Raw genomic sequence first — 18,882 nt, 5'->3', positions numbered from 1 at the left:
TATCATAATTGTATTTTTAGATATTTTATTGAATAGATCATTATTGATGTATGGAAATCCAACTGCTTTTTATTAGTTAATTTTATATCCTACGACTTTATTGAATTCATTTATTAGTTCTAACAGGGTTTTTTGTGGAGTCTTTAGAAGTAGCTACATGTAGGATCATATTATCTGCAAATAGGAATAATTTCATTTCTTTTTTTCTGGTGTGAATGCCTTTTAATTTCTTTTTCTTTCCTGGTTGCTCTTGTTAGTACTTCCAGTACTATGTTGAATAGAAATGGTGAGAGTGGGCATCCTTGACTTGGACTGGATCTTAGAGGAAAAGCTTTCCATTTATCTTGATTGATAATCACGTTCGCTGTGGGCTTCTCACAAGTGGCCTTTATAATGTTGAAGAAATTTTTATCTATGCCTTATTTGTTGAGAGTTTTTATCATTAAAGGATGCTGAGCTTTGTCAACTGCTTTCTGTGGATCTACTGAGGTGATCATGTGGTTTTCATCTTTCATTCTGTATCACATTGATTTGCATATATGACACCAAACTTCAACCACAGGGATAAATCCCACTTGGTTAAGACATATATTCTTTTTGATGTGTTGTTGAATTTGGGTTGCTAGTATTTTATTGAGGATTTTTTATCTGTGTTCATCAGTGATATTGGCCTGTAGTTTTCTTTTCCTTTGGTGTCTTTGGCTTTGGTATCAGGATGATACTGGCCTCATAAAGTGATTTTGGAAGTATCCTCTCTATTTCTATCTCTGAGAAGAGTTTAAGAAGAACTGGCAATAATTATTTTTTGAACGTTCAAATAGATTTCATCTGTGAAGCCCTTATGTCCTGAGTCCTGGTCCTGGCTTTTCTTTTTTGGCAGGTTTATGGCTATTGCTTCAATCTTTTTATTTGTTATTGGTCTGTTCAGGCTTTCTACTATTTCTTGATGGAATATGGGTGGGTTGTATGTTTCTATGAATTTATCCATTTTTTTCTAGGTTATCCAATTTGTTGGTATATAGTTCTTCATAATAGTTCTTTATGATTCTTTTTATTTCTGAGGCATTTGTTGAAATGCCTCCATTTTCATTTTTGATGCTATTTATTTAACTCTTCCCTCTTTTTTTTAGTCTAGTTAAAAGTTTGTCAATTTTATTTTTTTGAAAAATTAACTCAGTTTTGTCGATTTTTCTATAGCTTTTCTATTCTTTAATTGATTTGCTTCTGCTTTGAATTTTATTTTCTTCCTTTTGCTAATTTCATTTTGATCTTTTCTTAGTTCCTTGAAGTGTAATGTTAGGTTATTTATTTGAGATCTTCTTTTTTAATGTAGGCATTTATTTTTTATTATGATTTTATTTTATTTTATTTTCTGAGTCAGGGTCTCACTCTGTTGTGCAGGCTGGAGTGCAGTGGCATAATCTTGGCTCACTGCAACCTCCCCAACCAACTCCTATCATCTGTCCATTCTCCTTCCCAGTCTCTGGTACACACTAATTTTTGTATATGGAATGACACATGGATCTGATTTTTTACTTATTTTTATATGCAAGTGGATATGTCATATTCATTTGTTTAAAAAAATCCTCGACCATTTGTTGAAAGATTATACATTTTTTAATATATATTTTTCTTTTTCATGTTTGTCAAAAATCTGTTCTCCAGATATGTACTGGTTTATTTTTGGACTGTATATTTTTTTCCTATTTTATCAATCTGTTTTATTGATCATATCCCAGTGCCATTCTGTTTTGATTACTGTAATAGTTTTTCAAATTAGATAGAGCTAGTCCTCCAAGTTTGTTCACTGTACAGGCATTTTGGTTAGGCTAGTTCATACTAATTTTAGAATCAGCTGATCAATTTCTACCAGAGATGCTTGCTGAGATTTCAAGTGGAATTGCATTGAATTTATAGTTCAAATTGGGGAAAATTGACATCTTAATATTATTTAGTCTCCTGACCCATGAACAAATAATGTCTCTCTAGTTTTTAGGTATTCATTGTGCTCTCTGTGCAACATTTTGTAATTTTCAATCAGATTTATCCCTATGTATTTTATATGTTTGATACTATTGTAAGTGGTATTGCTTTCTACATTTCAATTGTGCATTGGAATTACACAAAATAGAATTGATTTTTGTATATTGATCTTGTATACTGCTAGAAACAAATGTTTTTCGGATTCAAGTTACATTTGGCAGTGACAATATTTTTGGGGTCTTGTGTATTTACCAGGTGAAAAGAATCTTTTTTATTTCACTTGGAGCTTTATCATCAGCCCAAGGAAGAGGAATGTCCCAACCCATATGAAGTTCTGAGGCTGGGCAGAGTTTGTACCTTGTGGACCAATCCACGTGAAATGTTCTGTATGTTTACCAATAAGTTTTCTTTGAGAGTACTTATGCAGTTGATGGGGCTTCTCGTGTGCATGTCTGTCTGCAATGTTACATTTGTAAAATTTAGAAGCCAATGTTATCCCTTATTTTCAAATTTTGTATTCAATAATCTATCCCAGCATTACGTAGTGTCAGACTTTGGGATGGTCTTCAGTGATATATCCATCAAGTTATCATGAGTAGGTACCTGATCCTGAGTAGTCTTATTTCTGATGTGATCTATTATAAAATGAGACCAGATCTTTAAAATAACTAATAATAATGGACTTGAGAGGGTTTCTTTGTGGAATACTCAGCCTTAGGAGCCAGTAGATCCTACTCCACATGTGAAGTAGGATCTACTCCCTTCAGTATGTGAGCATCAAGACCCTGATTCTGCAGGGGAGTCTGCGGTCCCCTGCTGTATCAGCCTCAGTCCCTCAAGGGAGGGTGAATGGCCTTCAGTTTATTATGTCACAATTGACACGTGTAGCACATTTGAGTACCTCTTTAGTTATTGACCTAGATTTATGTCCAATCATGTCAAGTTTGCTCGCCTGGGTGAATCACAAGGTCACATTCCCAGTCAGTCTTTTGACTGTGTCACAAAAAACCAAAAGTATTCATTTGTCATTATGTATCTCTCCTGAAGTTCAACTTTGATAGGCTAAAACACGGCCCACAAACAGCTTTAGAGGTGGTTTCTTCAATGTTTGTCCGTGGTTTACTAAAGTCCTATCACTCAAATGAATTTATCTTTTACTCCAGTTTTTTATTTCTCCATGTTTTGTCTCTATGACAGAACCCAAAAGTCAGTATAAACACAAATTTATTCCCACTGATTTACAACCAATCAACAGAATGTATATTACATAGGATTCTGTACATTGGGTTGCCAGCCTTCTTCCTTCTTTTACCTGTTTCCTATTGGATGGAAAGATAATATGGACCAGGTTTGATGGCTCAAGTTTGTAATTCCAGCACTTTGGGAGGCTGAGGTGGGAGGGTCACTGGAGACCAGGAGTTCAAGACCAGCCTGGGCAACATAGTAAGACCTCATCTTCTTTTTAAAAAAATAAATGTTGTAATGTTATTTGTCACTTTTATTAACATCCCTGGACTACAGTTCTACCATTTATTTTTTTAAAAGCATACCTTATTAATATAAGATGTGCTTACATCTGTATATTTGTGAGCATCATTAATATTAATAGTTAAAATCTATAGTAGTGAATTATTTGGTTCGATCAGAGACTAAAGTCTGAAAATTAGAAATTCACTCTTTCAGGTGTGTGTGTGCTGTTTTGCTAATCCCTCACCTCTCTCAGAAAAGCCATTGTGGGCCCAAGCCAATAAGTAGACAGTCTGAAAGAATGAATGAAGATCGGCCGGGTGTGGTGGCTCACTCCTGTAATGCTAGCACTTCGGGAGGCCGAGGTGGGTGGATTACCTGAGGTCAGGAGTTCAAGACCAGCCTGGCCAACAGGGCGAAACCCCATCTCTACTAAAAATACAAAAAATGAGCTAGGTATGGTGTTGCATGCCTGTAATCCCAGCTACTCGGGAGGCTGAGGCAGGAGAATCACTTGAATCTGGGAGGTGGAGGTTGCAGTGAGCTGAGATCACACCACTGCACTCCAGCCTGGGCAACAGAGCGAGACTCCATCTCAAAAAAGAAAAAAAGAAAAAAAAAAAAAAAAAGAATGAAGATCCTAAAATAAATATGTAGTGTCCATTGAGTGGAAAATTTTGCAAAAGTTGTTTTTCTACAATTGTGCAATGTTTCTCTGAGCCAGCCCATCTGTTGCTTCAAAGGCCCCCAATTTTTTTTTTTCATCATCTTATGGCCATTGTCATTAACTCCATTTTGCTCTTGCCTATGTCATCTACCATGCAATCTGTTTCACTGCATGGCCCTAGAGGCAGAGCCGTTTTTCCAACTTTAAGTGCATTAAAAGACTCGTGTCTCTGAAAGAAAATGGAAGTCAGTGGTTCTCTTTGTTTTTTGGTATTCAAAGCCATCATTAGGGTCAAGTGGCAAATATGTTTTCTCCAGAAGTTATTAGGGGCTGTTCAATGAAATAACTTTTCACTTCCTACATTACAACTGATCCCATCTGTGATGGTTAATACTGAGTGTCAACTTGATTGGACTGAAGGATTAGAAGTCTTGATTCTGGGTGTGTCTGTGTGGGTGTTGCCAAAAGAGATTAACATTTGAGTCAGTGGGCTGGGAAAGGCAGACCTACCCTTAATCTGGTGGGCTTCTAATTAGCTTCCAGTGAACATAAAGCAGGCAGAAAAACATGAAAAGGAGAGAGATGGGCCTAGCCTCCATCTTTCTCCCATGCTGGATGCTTCCTGTCCTTGAACATTGAACTCCAAGTTCTTCACTTTTGGGACTTGGACTGGCTCTCCTTGCTCCTCAGCTTGCAGACAGCCTATTGTGGGACCTTGTGATTGTGTAAGTTAATACTTAATAAACTCCTTTATATATATAATAAACTCCTGTACACACACACACACACATATATATATATAATATACATATATCCTATTAGTTCTCTTCCTCTAAGAGAACCCTGACTAATACAGATTTTGCGACCAGGGGTGGTTCTAGAGGAAGAGAATATTAAAGATAGAGTTTTTCATTGGTTTTGGGGTTTCTGGAGTTGGCTGCTTAATATTATTAGACTCAAAAATGCTAAGGACTCTACTTTAATAGTATGGAAAACACTGATAGTCCTCAGTGGAAACAGTTTAGAGAGTTATGCAAAATAGATGCATTTGACACTCCTGATTCACTGCTCAGGAGAGGCAAGGAGTTTAGTAACTCTATACATAATATCTTTGACCATATGTGAAGAACTAAGGAAAATAATGAAGCTGGTTAGTTGCTCCTAAGTTCAGTGGACAAAGTGATGAAAGAAAATGATGAACTCAGGGATTGTGTCTCCCAGCCTCAGAAACAGACACTGCACCTCAAATCTGCTAACATTGCCCTGAGTGAGAGTCTTATATCCTGTAGACAAAAAGCTGAAATTGTGGAAAAACAGACACAAACTCGCACAATGCGATTGACTGACCTGCAATGAAAGATGAGTGCACAGCCTCGCCAGGTGTCTACCGTGAAAGCGAGGGCATTGATTGGAAAAGAATGGGACCTTGTAACTTGAAATAGGGACGCGTTACTGCCAGGGAGCACAATGCAAAGAGGAGAAAAATGTGGCCAGAAGCCTCTGCCCCACACCCCAGAGCCCAAGAAACAACTGTTGGATTAGCAGGAATAAAAAATGCTTGAAGAAGTGTTAGAGACTTACCTTTAACAGTTCTTTTTAGGACCTGGAGAGGTTAAGGAAAAAGGACTATTTCATCTAGAGAAATAGTAATAATTATATTCTTCTGCACGTTCAGTTTACAAAGGGTTTTACATGTTATCTCATGAATATTTATTGAGTAATTAATTTTCCAGACACCATGCTAAGCACTGGAGTTACAGAGGTCAGTGAATAAGATCTCCTTTAAGACCTCAAACCTGTAGAAAATAAGCACTCAAAAATATACTTTTATCAGAATGTGGGAATTGTTCAAACCTCTGAATATTATAGCAAGGTAGGGACAGGGCACATAGGATAAGACATTTTTTCCTAATCAGAAGGTGGTGAGAATTCTCAAGGGCAATCCCATGCTCATCACATTCTCATCCCATTCTCATCCACAGAAGGATGTCTCAGCGAAGAAAGGATGGTGTAAGGCAGGGTCTTCTCTAAGGAAGAGTCTTTGCCACAACCTTAGAGAGTGTAGAGAATCTCCCAGAGGATTACTGGGATAAGAATACAGGGAGCTAAATGGAATTCAAATTGGAAAGAAAGAAGTAAAATCACTTCTGTTCATAGGTGACATAATCTTAAATGTAGAAAAACACTAAAGATTTCACAAAAAATCTATTAGAACTAATAAATGACTTTAGCAAAGTAGCAGGACACAAAATAGCACCCAAAAATAATTTGTGTTACTATATCCTAACAATTATCAATCAAAGGAGGAAATTAAGAAAATAGTTTTATTTACAATAGCATCAAAAAATATACATAGGAATTAGCCAAGGAAGTGAAAGACTTGTACAATGAAAACTGCAAAACATTGCAGAAAAATATTAAAGAAAACTGCAAAACATTGCAGAAAAAAATATAAAAAATAAAACTCATGAAATATGAGTTCCCATATTCATGGATTGGAAGACTTAATATTGCTAAGATGTCAATACTACCCAAAGTGATATATAGATTCAATGCAACCTCTATCAAAATTCCAACTTTTTTTTTTGCAAAAACAGAAAAATCCATCCTACATTCATATGGAATCTTAAGGGGCCCTGAATAGACAAAACGATATTGAAAAAGAACAAGCTGGGTGTGGTGGCTCATGTCTGTAATCCCAGCACTTTGGGAGGCTGAGGCAGGAGGATTGCTTGAGGTCAAGAGTTCAAGACCAGCCTGAGCAACATAGCAAAAATTTGTCTCTACAAAAAATTTTTAAAAAGAACAAAGTTGGAGGACTCACATTTCCTGACTTCAAAATTTAATACAAGGCTCAAGTAATCAAAACAGTGGGATACTAACACAAAGACATATAGACCAATGGAATAGAATAAAAAGCCCAGAAATAACTCCTGTATATTTGGTCAAATGATTTCTGACAAGGGTGCCAAGATCATTCAATGGGGGAAAATACAGTCTTTTCAACAAATGTTTCTGGGGAAGCTGGATATCTACATGCAAAAGAATGAAGGTGGACCCTTGTTAGGCTGCCCCTTTCCTGGTCCATATGGGCTAAAGAGAGCCGACAACTCACTGTGTCATTTTTCGGATCCTGAAGCTTCTAGTTAGTATGCCCTTTTCTCTTCATCTTTCAGAGTCTCCTTATGTTAATTGTATAGAAAATCTCCAGGGTTTTAGTTCTACTTACTGGGAGGAATAGGGAAAAGCATGCCTATTCCATCTTCCCAGAAATGAAAGTCACTCTGCCAGTCTTTTTTTTTTTTGTTAGAAACAAATTCCCACTGTCACCCAGGCTGCAGTGCACTGCATCATAGCTCACTGCAACCTCCAGCTCCCGAGCTTAAGCAACAGCAATCCCCTTGCCCCAGCCTCCTGAGTAGCTAGGAACACAGGTGTGTACCACCACAACTGGCTAATTTTTTTTTAGAGATGGGGTCTTGCTATATTGCCCAGACTGGTCTCAAAGTCCTGGGCTCAAGCAATCTCCCTCCCTCAACATCCCAAAGTGCTGGGATTACAGGCATGAGCCATCATGGCTGGCCTCAGATTTTTAACGTAAGTTCTTATTTCACCTTCATTTTTTGAAACATATTTTCATTGGGTAAATAATTCTAGGTTGCAGGGTTTTGTTTGTTTCTTTCAGTACTTAAAAGATGTTGCTCCACTGTGTTCTAGCTTATAATTGTTTTGATGATAAATCTGCTATCACCCTTATCTTTCTCCCTTTGTACATAACTAGCAGCTGTTTCTCCTCTGGCTGCTTTTACAATTTTCTAACAGGTTTTGAGAGATTTTATTATGATTTGCCTTCATTTAGTTGTTTTATTTTTTTATTTCTTGTGCTTGGGGTTAATTGAGCTACTTAGATCTGTGGCTTTATAGGTTCCGTCAAATTTGGGGAAATTTGGGTTGCTATTTCTACTAATATGTGTTCTATTCCTCTCCTACCTCTTTTAGGTATTCCAATTGTCTTGGTCCATTTATGCTTCTATAACAAAATACCACAGACTATGCAATTTTGAAATAATAGAAATTTGTTTTGTGCAGTTCTGGAGGCTGGGAAGCCCTAGATCAAGGCACTGGCCCTGGCGTCTGGTGAGAGTGGCTCTTCACTTTCAAGATGGTGGCTTCTTGCTGTGTTCTCACATGGTAGAAGGCAGAGGGCAAAAAGGGCCAAAACTCTGTGTGAAGGCTCTTTTATGAATGCTGTAATCCCATTCACATCAGAGGACCCCTCAAGACCTAATCTCTTCCCAAAAGGTCCCAATTAATACCACCACAATGGAGACTAAGTTTCACCATGAATTTTGGAGGGGACACATATAGTACCAAATATTATGTCACCTGAAGTTTTTCTGCAATTCACCGACGTGTTGTTCATTTTTAAGCCTTTTTTCAGTTTTGTGTAGTTTCTATTCTCACATCTTTCAAGTATAATCTTTCTTTGCAATGTCTAATCTAATGTTCATCCTATCCAGTTTATTTTTCTTCTCATGATTTGTAGTTTTAATCTATAAAGTTCAATTTGGGTCTTTCAGACAAGTGACAAAATATACTTACATATTTATATATATATATATATATATATATAAACAAGTTTGCTTTTTTCTCCAGCTTTTGAACATATAAACTTATTATTGTTTCAACTGTCTGCTATTTCTATCCTCATGTATTAGTTCTGAGTCAATTTCAATTGATAGATTTTTTTTTCTCATAACAGTTTGATACTTTCTATTTTTTTGAATGCCTCAGTTGGATATGGTAAATTTTTTCTTGTTTGGTGCTGAACATTTTTGTTTTCCTATAAATATTCTTGAGTTTTGTTCTAGGATGCAGGTAAGTTACTTGGAAACAACTTGATCCTATGGCTCTTGCATTTAAGATATTAGATCAGACCATAGCCGTGTTGTATTCATTTCCTGTCACTGCTGTTGACAAATTTCAATAAACTTAGTGACTTAAAACAACACAAATTTATTACCTTACACTTCTGTATTTCCATGTCCAAACGGGTCAGTAAGACTATTGAACTAAAATAAAGCCATTGTGTTTCTTCCTGGAGGCTCTGAGAATCCATTTCCTTGTTCCTAAGGCTACCACATTCCTGGGTTTATAGTTTTTTTCACCTTCAAAAGCCAGCAACAGCAAGTCACATTCTTTTGATGTCCTATCACTCTGACTTCCCTCTTGCACTTATTAGATTGGGCCTAACTAAATAATCCAGGGTAATATTTCCATCTCAAGGTCAGCTGATTAGCAAACTTGATTCCACCTGCAATCTTAGTTTCCCTTCAGCATGTAACCTAACATAATGATAGATTCTGAGAATTACTATGTAGCCATCTTTGGAAGGCCATGGTTCTGCCTACCAGAAGCATTCAGTCTTAGGCTAATTGTTCTCCACTACCTATGCAAAACTCCTCTGAGTTCTGTACTTATGTTCTCAGTTCAGGCAGTTCACCAGGCTAGAAACTAAGTTTTCCAGTTGTAATCCAGAAATACTCCCAGAGTAGTAAGCTGGGCAACTAAAGGGCTCACCTCATTTGTTTCCCATATCTTATGGATCCAGTGCTTGGTAGTTAATGTCATTTGACCCCATCAAATACCCTGTGTCTGGGCAAAGGTCAGTCCTTACTCCATGTATAGAGTCAACAAATGGGCCTAGGGGATAAAATGGCTAGTAATCTCACTTCACCTTGGATAGTTCCACTTTTTCTCCTGAACTTTAGTTCATCTAGTGCTGGTTACTATTACAATGTTCAGCTCCATCTAAAAATAAAATGCCATGCCTTGGCTCAAAATCCTTTCTGAGCTCAGACTGGCTCTTAATCTGGTAGATTTCTGGACTGTCATATTCCTTTATGTCATTCCTAGATATTCTAACTCTAGATTGATCACTCTACCAGATGACCAACAGAACACAGCTCCGCTAATTGGGAAAGAAAAAGAAACACCATCTTCAAGTTGGCACAAATGTTTCCAAACATCTGTAATATTCTCAGCCTATCCTCTAACCCCCAGAAATACTTTCCAAGATCTTGTTGAGTCCAACACCTATTCCACTACCCAATCCCTACACCTAACTGTAATTGTGATCCACAACTATTGTAATCAATAACAGAGGTCGCCCCGCAAAAAATAAGTTAGGGTTGTAGGTTATAGTTTTGAATATCAGCTGGTCTGAAGTCAGAGTCCACCCCTCAACCCCATCCAGGTATACAGGTCTGTAGTAATCTCCATGACTCTTTCAGGTGTTCGATATCCTTACCTAATGTTCGCATCATAAGTTGTCACTAGCAAGAGGGCTGTGGAAGATGTAGTAAATGGAAATTAGTTCAGGAGTGGTTGAGAAGTCTGTGAAACCTTAGTTTGTGTTTAAAATATCACCCGGCAACTGGAAGAAAGAGTATTAATGATTGAAGATCAAATGAATGAAATGAAGCGAGAAGAGAAGTGTAGAGAAAAAAGAGGAAAAAGAAATGAACAAAGCCTCCAAGAAATATGGGATTCTGTGAAAAGATCAAATCTACGTCTGATTGGTGTGCCTGAAAGTGAGGCGGACAAAGGAACCAAGTTGGAAAACACTCTGCAGGATATCAACCAGGAGAACTTCCCCAACCTAGTAGGGCAGGCCAACATTCAAATTCAGGAAATACAGAGAATGCCACAAAGATACTCCTCGAAAAGAGTAACTCCAAGACACATAATTGTCAGATTCACCAAAGTTGAAATGAAGGAAAAAATGTTAAGGGCAGGCAGAGAGAAAGGTCGGGTTACCCACAAAGGGAAGCCCATCAGACTAACAGCAGATCTCTCGGCAGAAACTCTCCAAGCCAGAAGAGAGTGGGGGCCAATTCTTAAAGAAATTTCAACATTCTTAAAGAAAAGAATTTTCAACCCACAATTTCATATGAAGCCAAACTAAGTTTCATAAGTGAAGGAGAAATAAAATCCTTTAAAGACAAGCAAATGCTTAGAGATTTTGTCACCACCAGGCCTGCCCTACAAGAGATCCTGAAGGAAGCACTAAACGTGGAAAGGAACAACCAGTACCAGCCATTGCAAAAACATGCCAAAATGTAAAGTCCATCAATGCTAGCATCAACTAACAAGCAAAATAATCAGCTAATATCATAATGACAGGATCAAGTTCACACATAACAATATTAACCTTAAATGTAAATGGACTAAATGGTCCAATTAAAAGACACAGGCAATACCACACATCTACAGCCATCTGATCTTTGACAAACCTGAGAGAAACAAGAAATGGGGAAAGGATTCCCTATTCAATAAATGGTGCTGGGAAAATTGGCTAGCCATAAGTAGAAAGCTGAAACTGGATCCTTTCCTTACCCCTTATACGAAGATTAATTCAAGATGGATTAGAGACTTAAATGTTAGACCTAATACCATAAAAACCCTAGAAGAAAATCTAGGTAGTACCATTCAGGACATAGGCATGGGCAAGGACTTCATGTCTAAAACACCAAAAGCAACGGCAGCAAAAGCCAAAATTGACAAATGGGATCTAATTAAACTAAAGAGCTTCTGCACAGCAAAAGAAACTACCGTCAGAGTGAACAGGCAACCTACAGAATGGGAGAAAATTTTTGCAACCTACTCATCTGACAAAGGGCTAATATCCAGAATCTACAAAGAACTCAAACAAATATACAAGAAAAAAACAAACAACCCCATCAAAAAGTGGGCAAAGGATATGAACAGACATTTCTCAAAAGAAGACATTCATGCAGCCAACAGACACATGAAAAAATGCTCATCATCACTCGCCATCAGAGAAATGCAAATCAAAACCACAATGAGATACCATCTCACACCAGTTAGAATGGCAATCATTAAGAAGTCAGGAAACAACAGGTGTTGGATGGGATGTGGATAAATAGGAACACTTTTACACTGTTGGTGGGATTGTAAACTAGTTCAACCATTATGGAAAACAGTATGGCAATTCCTCAAGGATCTAGAACTAAATGTACCATATGACCCAGCCATCCCACTACTGGGTATATACCCAAAGGATTATAAATTATTCTACTACAAAGACACATGTACATGTATGTTTATAGCGGCACTATTCACAATAGCAAAGACTTGGAATCAACCCAAATGTCCATCTGTGACAGACTGGATTAAGAAAATGTGGCACATATACACCATGGAATACTATGCAGCCATAAAAAAGGATGAGTTTGCGTCCTTTGTAGGGACATGGATGCAGCTGGAAACCATCATTCTTAGCAAACTATCACAAGAACAGAAAACCAAACACCGCATGTTCTCACTCATAGGTGGGAACTGAACAATGAGATCACTTGGACTCGGGAAGGGGAACATCACACACTGGGGCCTATCATGGGGAGGGGGGAGGAGGGAGGGATTGCATTGGGGAGCTATACATGATATAAATGATGAATTGATGGGTGCTGACGAGTTGATGGGTGCAGCACACCAACATGGCATAAGTATACATATGTAACAAACCTGCACATTATGCACATGTACCCTAGAACTTAAAGTATAATTAAAAAAAAAAAAAAAAAGACACAGACTGGTAAATTGGATAAAGAGTCAAGACCCATCAGTTTGCTATATTCAGGAGATCCATCTCACATGCAGAGACACACATAGGCTCAAAATAAAGGGATGGAGGAAGATCTACCAAGCAAATGGAGAACAAAAAAAAAAAAAAAAGCAGGGGTTGCAATACTAGTCTCTGATAAAACAGACTTTAAACCATCAAAGATCAAAAGAGACAAAGAAGGCCATTACATAATGGTAAAGGGATCAATACATCAGGAAGAGCTAACTATCCTAAATATATACACACCCAATACAGTAGCACCCAGATTCATAAAGCACGTCCTTGGAGACTTACAAAGAGACTTAGACTCCCATACAATAATAACGGGACTTTAACACCCCACTGTCAACATTAGACAGATCAACGAGACAGAAAGTTAAAAAGGATATGCAGGAATTGAACTCAACTCTGCAGCAAGTGGACCTAATAGACATCTACAGAACTCTCCACCCCAAATCAACAGAATATACATTCTTCTCAGCACCACATCGCACTTATTCCAAAATTGACCACATAGTTGGAAGTAAAGCATTCCTCAGAAAATGTGAAAGAACAGCAATTATAACAAACTGTCTCTCAGACCACAGTGCAATCAAACTAGAACTCAGGACTAAGAAACTCAATCAAAACTGCTCAACTGCATGGAAACTGAGCAACCTGCTCCTGAATGACTACTGGGTACATAACGAAGTGAAGGCACAAATAAAGATGTTCTTTGAAACCAATGAGAACAAAGATACAACATACCAGAATCTCTGGGACACATTTAAAGCAGTGTGTAGAGGGAAATTTATAGCACTAAATACCCACAAGAGAAAGCAGGAAAGATCTAAAATTGACACCCTAACATCACAATTAAAAGAACTAGAGAAGCAAGAGCAAATACATACAAAAGCTAGCAGAAGGCAAGAAATAACTAAGATCAGAGCAGAACTGAAGGAGATAGAGACACAAAAAAACCTCCAAAATATCAATGAATCCAAGAGCTGGTTTTTTGAAAAGATCAACAAAATTGATAGACTGCTAGCAAGACTAATAAAGAAGAAAAGAGAGAAGAATCAAATAGATGCAATAAAAAATGATAAAGGGGATATCACCACCGACCCCACAGAAATACAAACTACCATCAGAGAATACTATAAACACCTCTACGCAAATAAACTAGAAAACCTAGAAGAAATGAATAATTTCCTGGACACTTACACTCTCCCAAGATTAAACCAGGAAGAAGTTGAATCTCTGAATAGACCAATAGCAGACTCTGAAATGGAGGTGATAATTAATACCCTACCAAAAAAAAGTCCAGGAACAGACGGATTCACAGCCAAATTCTACCAGAGGTACAAGGAGGAGTTGGTACCATTCCTTCTGAAACTATTCCAATCAATAGAAAAAGAGGGAATCCTCCCTAACTCATTTTATGAAGCCAACATCATCCTGATACCAAAGCCTGAGAGACACAACAAAAAAAGAGAATTTTAGACCAATATCCCTGATGAACATCGATGCAAAAATCCTCAATAAAATACTGGCAAACCGAATCCAGCAGCACATCAAAAAGCTTATCCACCATGATCAAGTGGGCTTCATCCCTGGGATGCAAGGTTGGTTCAACATACGCAAATCAATAAACATAATCCAGCACATAAACAGAACCAAAGACAAAAACCACATGATTATCTCAATAGATGCAGAAAAGGCCTTTGACAAAATTCAACAGCCCTTCATGCTAAAAACGCTCAATAAATTCGGTATTGATGGAACGTATCTCAAAATAATAAGAGCTATTTATGACAAACCTACAGCCAATATCATACAGAACAGGCAAAAACTGGAAGCATTCCCTTTGAAAACTGGCACAAGACAGGGATGCCCTCTCTCACCACTCCTATTCAACATAGTGTTGGAAGTTCTGGCTAGGGCAATCAGGCAAGAGAAAGAAATAAAGGGTATTCAGTTAGGAAAAGACGAAGTCAGATTGTCCCTGTTTGCAGATGACATGATTGTATATTTAGAAAACCCCATTGTCTCAGCCCCAAATCTCCTTAAGCTGATAAGCAACTTCAGCAAAGTCTCAGGATACAAAATCAATGTGTAGAAATCACAAGCATTCCTATATACCAGTAACAGACAGAGAGCCAAATCATGAATGAACTCCCATTTATGATAGCTTCAAAGAGAACAAAATACGTAGGAATCCAACTTACAAGGGATGTAAAGGACCTCTTCAAGGAGAACTACAAACCACTGCTCAGGGAAATCAAAGAGGACACAAACAAAAGGAATATACCATGCTCCAGGATAGGAAGAATCAATATTGTGAAAATGGCCATACTGCCCAAGGTAATTTATAGATTCAATGCCACCCCCATTAAGCTACCAATGACTTTCACTTTCTTCACAGAATTGGAAAAAACTGCTTTAAAGTTCATATGGAACCAAAAAAGAGCCCGCATTGCCAAGACAATCCTAAGTCAAAAGAAGAAAGCTGGAGGCATCACGCCACCTGACTTCAAACTATACTACAAGGCTACAGTAACCAAAACAGCATGGTACTGGTACCAAAACAGAGATATAGACCAATGAAACAGAATAGAGCCCTCAGAAATAATACCACACATCTACAGCCATCTGATCTTTGACAAATCTGACAAAAACAAGAAATGGGGAAAGGATTACCTATTTAATAAATGGTGCTGGGAAAATTGGCTAGCCATAAGCACAAAGCTGAAACTGGATCCTTTCCTTACTCCTTATACGAAAATTAATTCAAGATGGATTAGAGACTTAAATGTTAGACCTAATGTCATAAAAGCCCTAGAAGAAAACCTAGGTAATACCATTCAGGACATAGTCATGGGCAAGGACTTCATGTCTAAAACACCAAAAGAAATGGCAACAAAAGCCAAAATTGACGAATGGGATCTAATTAAACTCAAGAGCTTCTGCACAGCAAAAGAAACTACCATCAGAGTGAACAGGAAACCTACAGAATGGGAGAACATTTTTGCAATCTACTCATCTGACAAAGGGCTAATATCCAAAATCTACAAAGAACTCAAACAAATTTACAAGAAAAAAACAACCCCATCAAAAAGTGGGCAAAGGATATGAACAGACATTTCTCAAAAGAAGACATTCATACAGTCAACAGACACAGGAAAAAATGCTCATCATCATTGACCATCAGAGAAATGCAAATCAAAACCACAATGAGATATCATCTCACACCAGTTAGAATGGCAATCATTAAAAAGTCAGGAAACAACAGATGCTAGAGAGGATGTGGAGAAATAGGAACACTTTTACACTGTTGGTGGGATTGTAAACTAGTTCAAACATTGTGGAAAACAGTATGGCAATTCCTCAAGGATCTAGAACTAGAAATACCATACGACCCAGCCATCCCATTACTGGGTATATACCCAAAAGGTTATAAATCATGCTGCTATAAAGACACACGCACACATATGTTTATTATGGCACTATTCACAATAGCAAAGACTTGGAATCAACCCAAATGTCCATCAGTGACAAACTGGATTAAGAAAATGTGGCACATATACACCATGGAATACTATGCAGCCATAAAGAAGGATGAGTTCGTGTCCTTTGTAGGGACATGGATGCAGCTGGAAACCACCATTCTCAGCAAACTATCGCAGGAAGAGAAAACCAAGCACCGCATGTTCTCACTCACAGGTGGGAATTGAACAATGAGACCACTTGGACACGGGAAGGGGAACATCACACACTGGGGCCTATCGTGGGGAGGGGGGAGGGATGGCATTGGGAGTTATACCTGATGTAAATGACGAGTTGATGGGTGCAGCACACCAACATGCCACATGTATACATATATAACAAACCTGCACGTTGTGCACATGTACCCTAGAACTTAAAGTATAATAAAAAAGAAAAAAAGAAAAAGAGAAAAAGAAAAACAAAACTAAGCTCTCTACCTTTTCAACATTCTGGTATATTATAAATACATTTGAAATTAAAATAGAATAAAATAAAATAAAATAAAATAAAATATCACCCGGCATACAGACCTTAAACCTTCTAACTTCTGACAAAGAACTTTGCCTTTCTACTTAGGAAGTCAATAAAAAGGGAGAACTCTCAAGCCTCCTCTGGAGCACAGCTAAGTGCTGAGAGATTGCTAACTGCCAGGAGAGCATAGAGCGGTTCATCTTCAGTCAATGTACGTGCCCTGGAGCCAAGAAATGGGTTAGAGAAAGGGGCGTGGTACTCCAGACCTGCATATGTGATTCTGGATGAACAGTGACCACAGAGGACAAAGGAGTAGGGAGAGGAAGAGACTCGTGATGTACCCAAATCACCTGTGTCACAGTTGTCAATACAGTTCTGAAGAAGGTCGTCTTTGGAAGGGATACTACAAGACTCCAAGCCAAGTGAGCCAGAAATAAACGCTTTAGAGAGCACGTCAGTGCAAGTTTGGACCCTGGTGAAATTCCGGTGCTGTTTTGTTTTCAGTGACTGGGGTTCATATTTAGGAGACCATTCTTCCAGAGGCTGAGTTCACACCATATCCCACTTTTTACCTCTAGCCTGGAGGCAATCTCTGGACCTGCTATTGAGGTTTGAGGTGAACTGTTCTAGTTGATTTCTACTGTCACAGGTCTTCCTTTCATGTCCTTCTGTCTTGCATTTCCACTCCCCCTCAGCAACTCCCCTATTCTTCTCATGGTCCACATTGTCAGTTTCTTTTCTCCCTTAGTTCAACTCAGTTGACTCTTTAGAGCTCCAAAAATACAACAGCTTGGTTGTTTTAGGAAAAGGAAGTCTGGAGGGCAGCTATGTAGAAACCTTGTGAAATGATGGAACAGAAAACATAAATTTTAATCATGTCCCTGAACAAGGCCATCCGAGGTGAACGATCTGCTGTCAGAATAAAGTATACAATGTTTTCATATATAATGAAGCATATAATCTGACAGAGAAAGAGAATTAGGAAGGGTCCAGGATAGCGGTCCTCAATCCTAGATGTCTATTAGCATTATCTGAGGGAACTTAAAAATACAGATACCTGGACCCCATACCAGAGATTTCCATTTAACTAGGGTGGAAATGGATTGACCATCAATGTTTATAGTCTCCCATAGGTGTTATGAATGTGCAGGCAGGGATGAGAATCATTGGTCTGATCAGAGCTCAGCTAATCCAGTACAGGATGATAGCTAAATGTACAGCCAGCAGAGAAAATGCTGAAAAACAAATCACGAAGTCTGCGTTCCTATAGTTAATGTTGGCATAGCCTGAAACAAAAAGAGAAAAAGTGATAGGTAGAAGGACTTCATTTGTGTCCCCTACCCCATGACTCCTCTCTTTCAAATGTGTTGTCTTGCAGTTTACATTCTTTAGGCCCTGAGACACCAAGGCAAACAGACCTTGATAACATAATCAGTCATCAATCAATAACTCAAATATTATTGCTGTATAATACTTTTATTAAAGTTTTATGGAAAAAACCCACATTTCTGTATGTGTCATATCATATAATTTCCAGGTGTGTCAGAATTATGTCAGTGACAAATTTGTCAGAATTTGTCAGTGACAAATTACGTTTGAAGAACAGCTTTAAAATCCACTCTTGTCTGCCACTCCTTTATGAAATATTGAAGAGCAGCTCTGTACCTCAGCATTAAAGGTTACAAAAAGCACCATTAAAAAGAGGACTCACATATTGAATTCCCTTCAAATTAGTCTTATCTCTCCTTTCTGACAGACACAGAGCTGCACTCATTTGAAATGCTGTTGTGTAATACCAACCAACACGCTCCAATTTACCAAAATTCAAACAAGTCTCATATATGAAACCTGTGTAGCGATTAGGACTAACCAACCACAGTGAGCTTTGGCTGTCCTAAAACCACAAGCTGGGTTAGGTAAGTGTTTTGTAGAGGGGAACAGAAAAGAAGTAAGATCATCAATACCTAATATATTACTTAATGTAGGTATCCCTTGATGATTTAACCTGACACCTACAAAATCCATAGTGTTTAGTATTTCACACCAATCTCACTGCAAAAGTGCTGTGCTACATACAATTCAAGTTAACTCCAACTAATATTGGAACTAATAAAAAAGTAAT

Source organism: Rhinopithecus roxellana, chromosome 8, assembly GCF_007565055.1.
Source record: "Rhinopithecus roxellana isolate Shanxi Qingling chromosome 8, ASM756505v1, whole genome shotgun sequence".
In the NCBI taxonomy this organism is placed as follows: domain Eukaryota; kingdom Metazoa; phylum Chordata; class Mammalia; order Primates; family Cercopithecidae; genus Rhinopithecus; species Rhinopithecus roxellana.
This window is presented reverse-complemented; position numbering follows the sequence as displayed.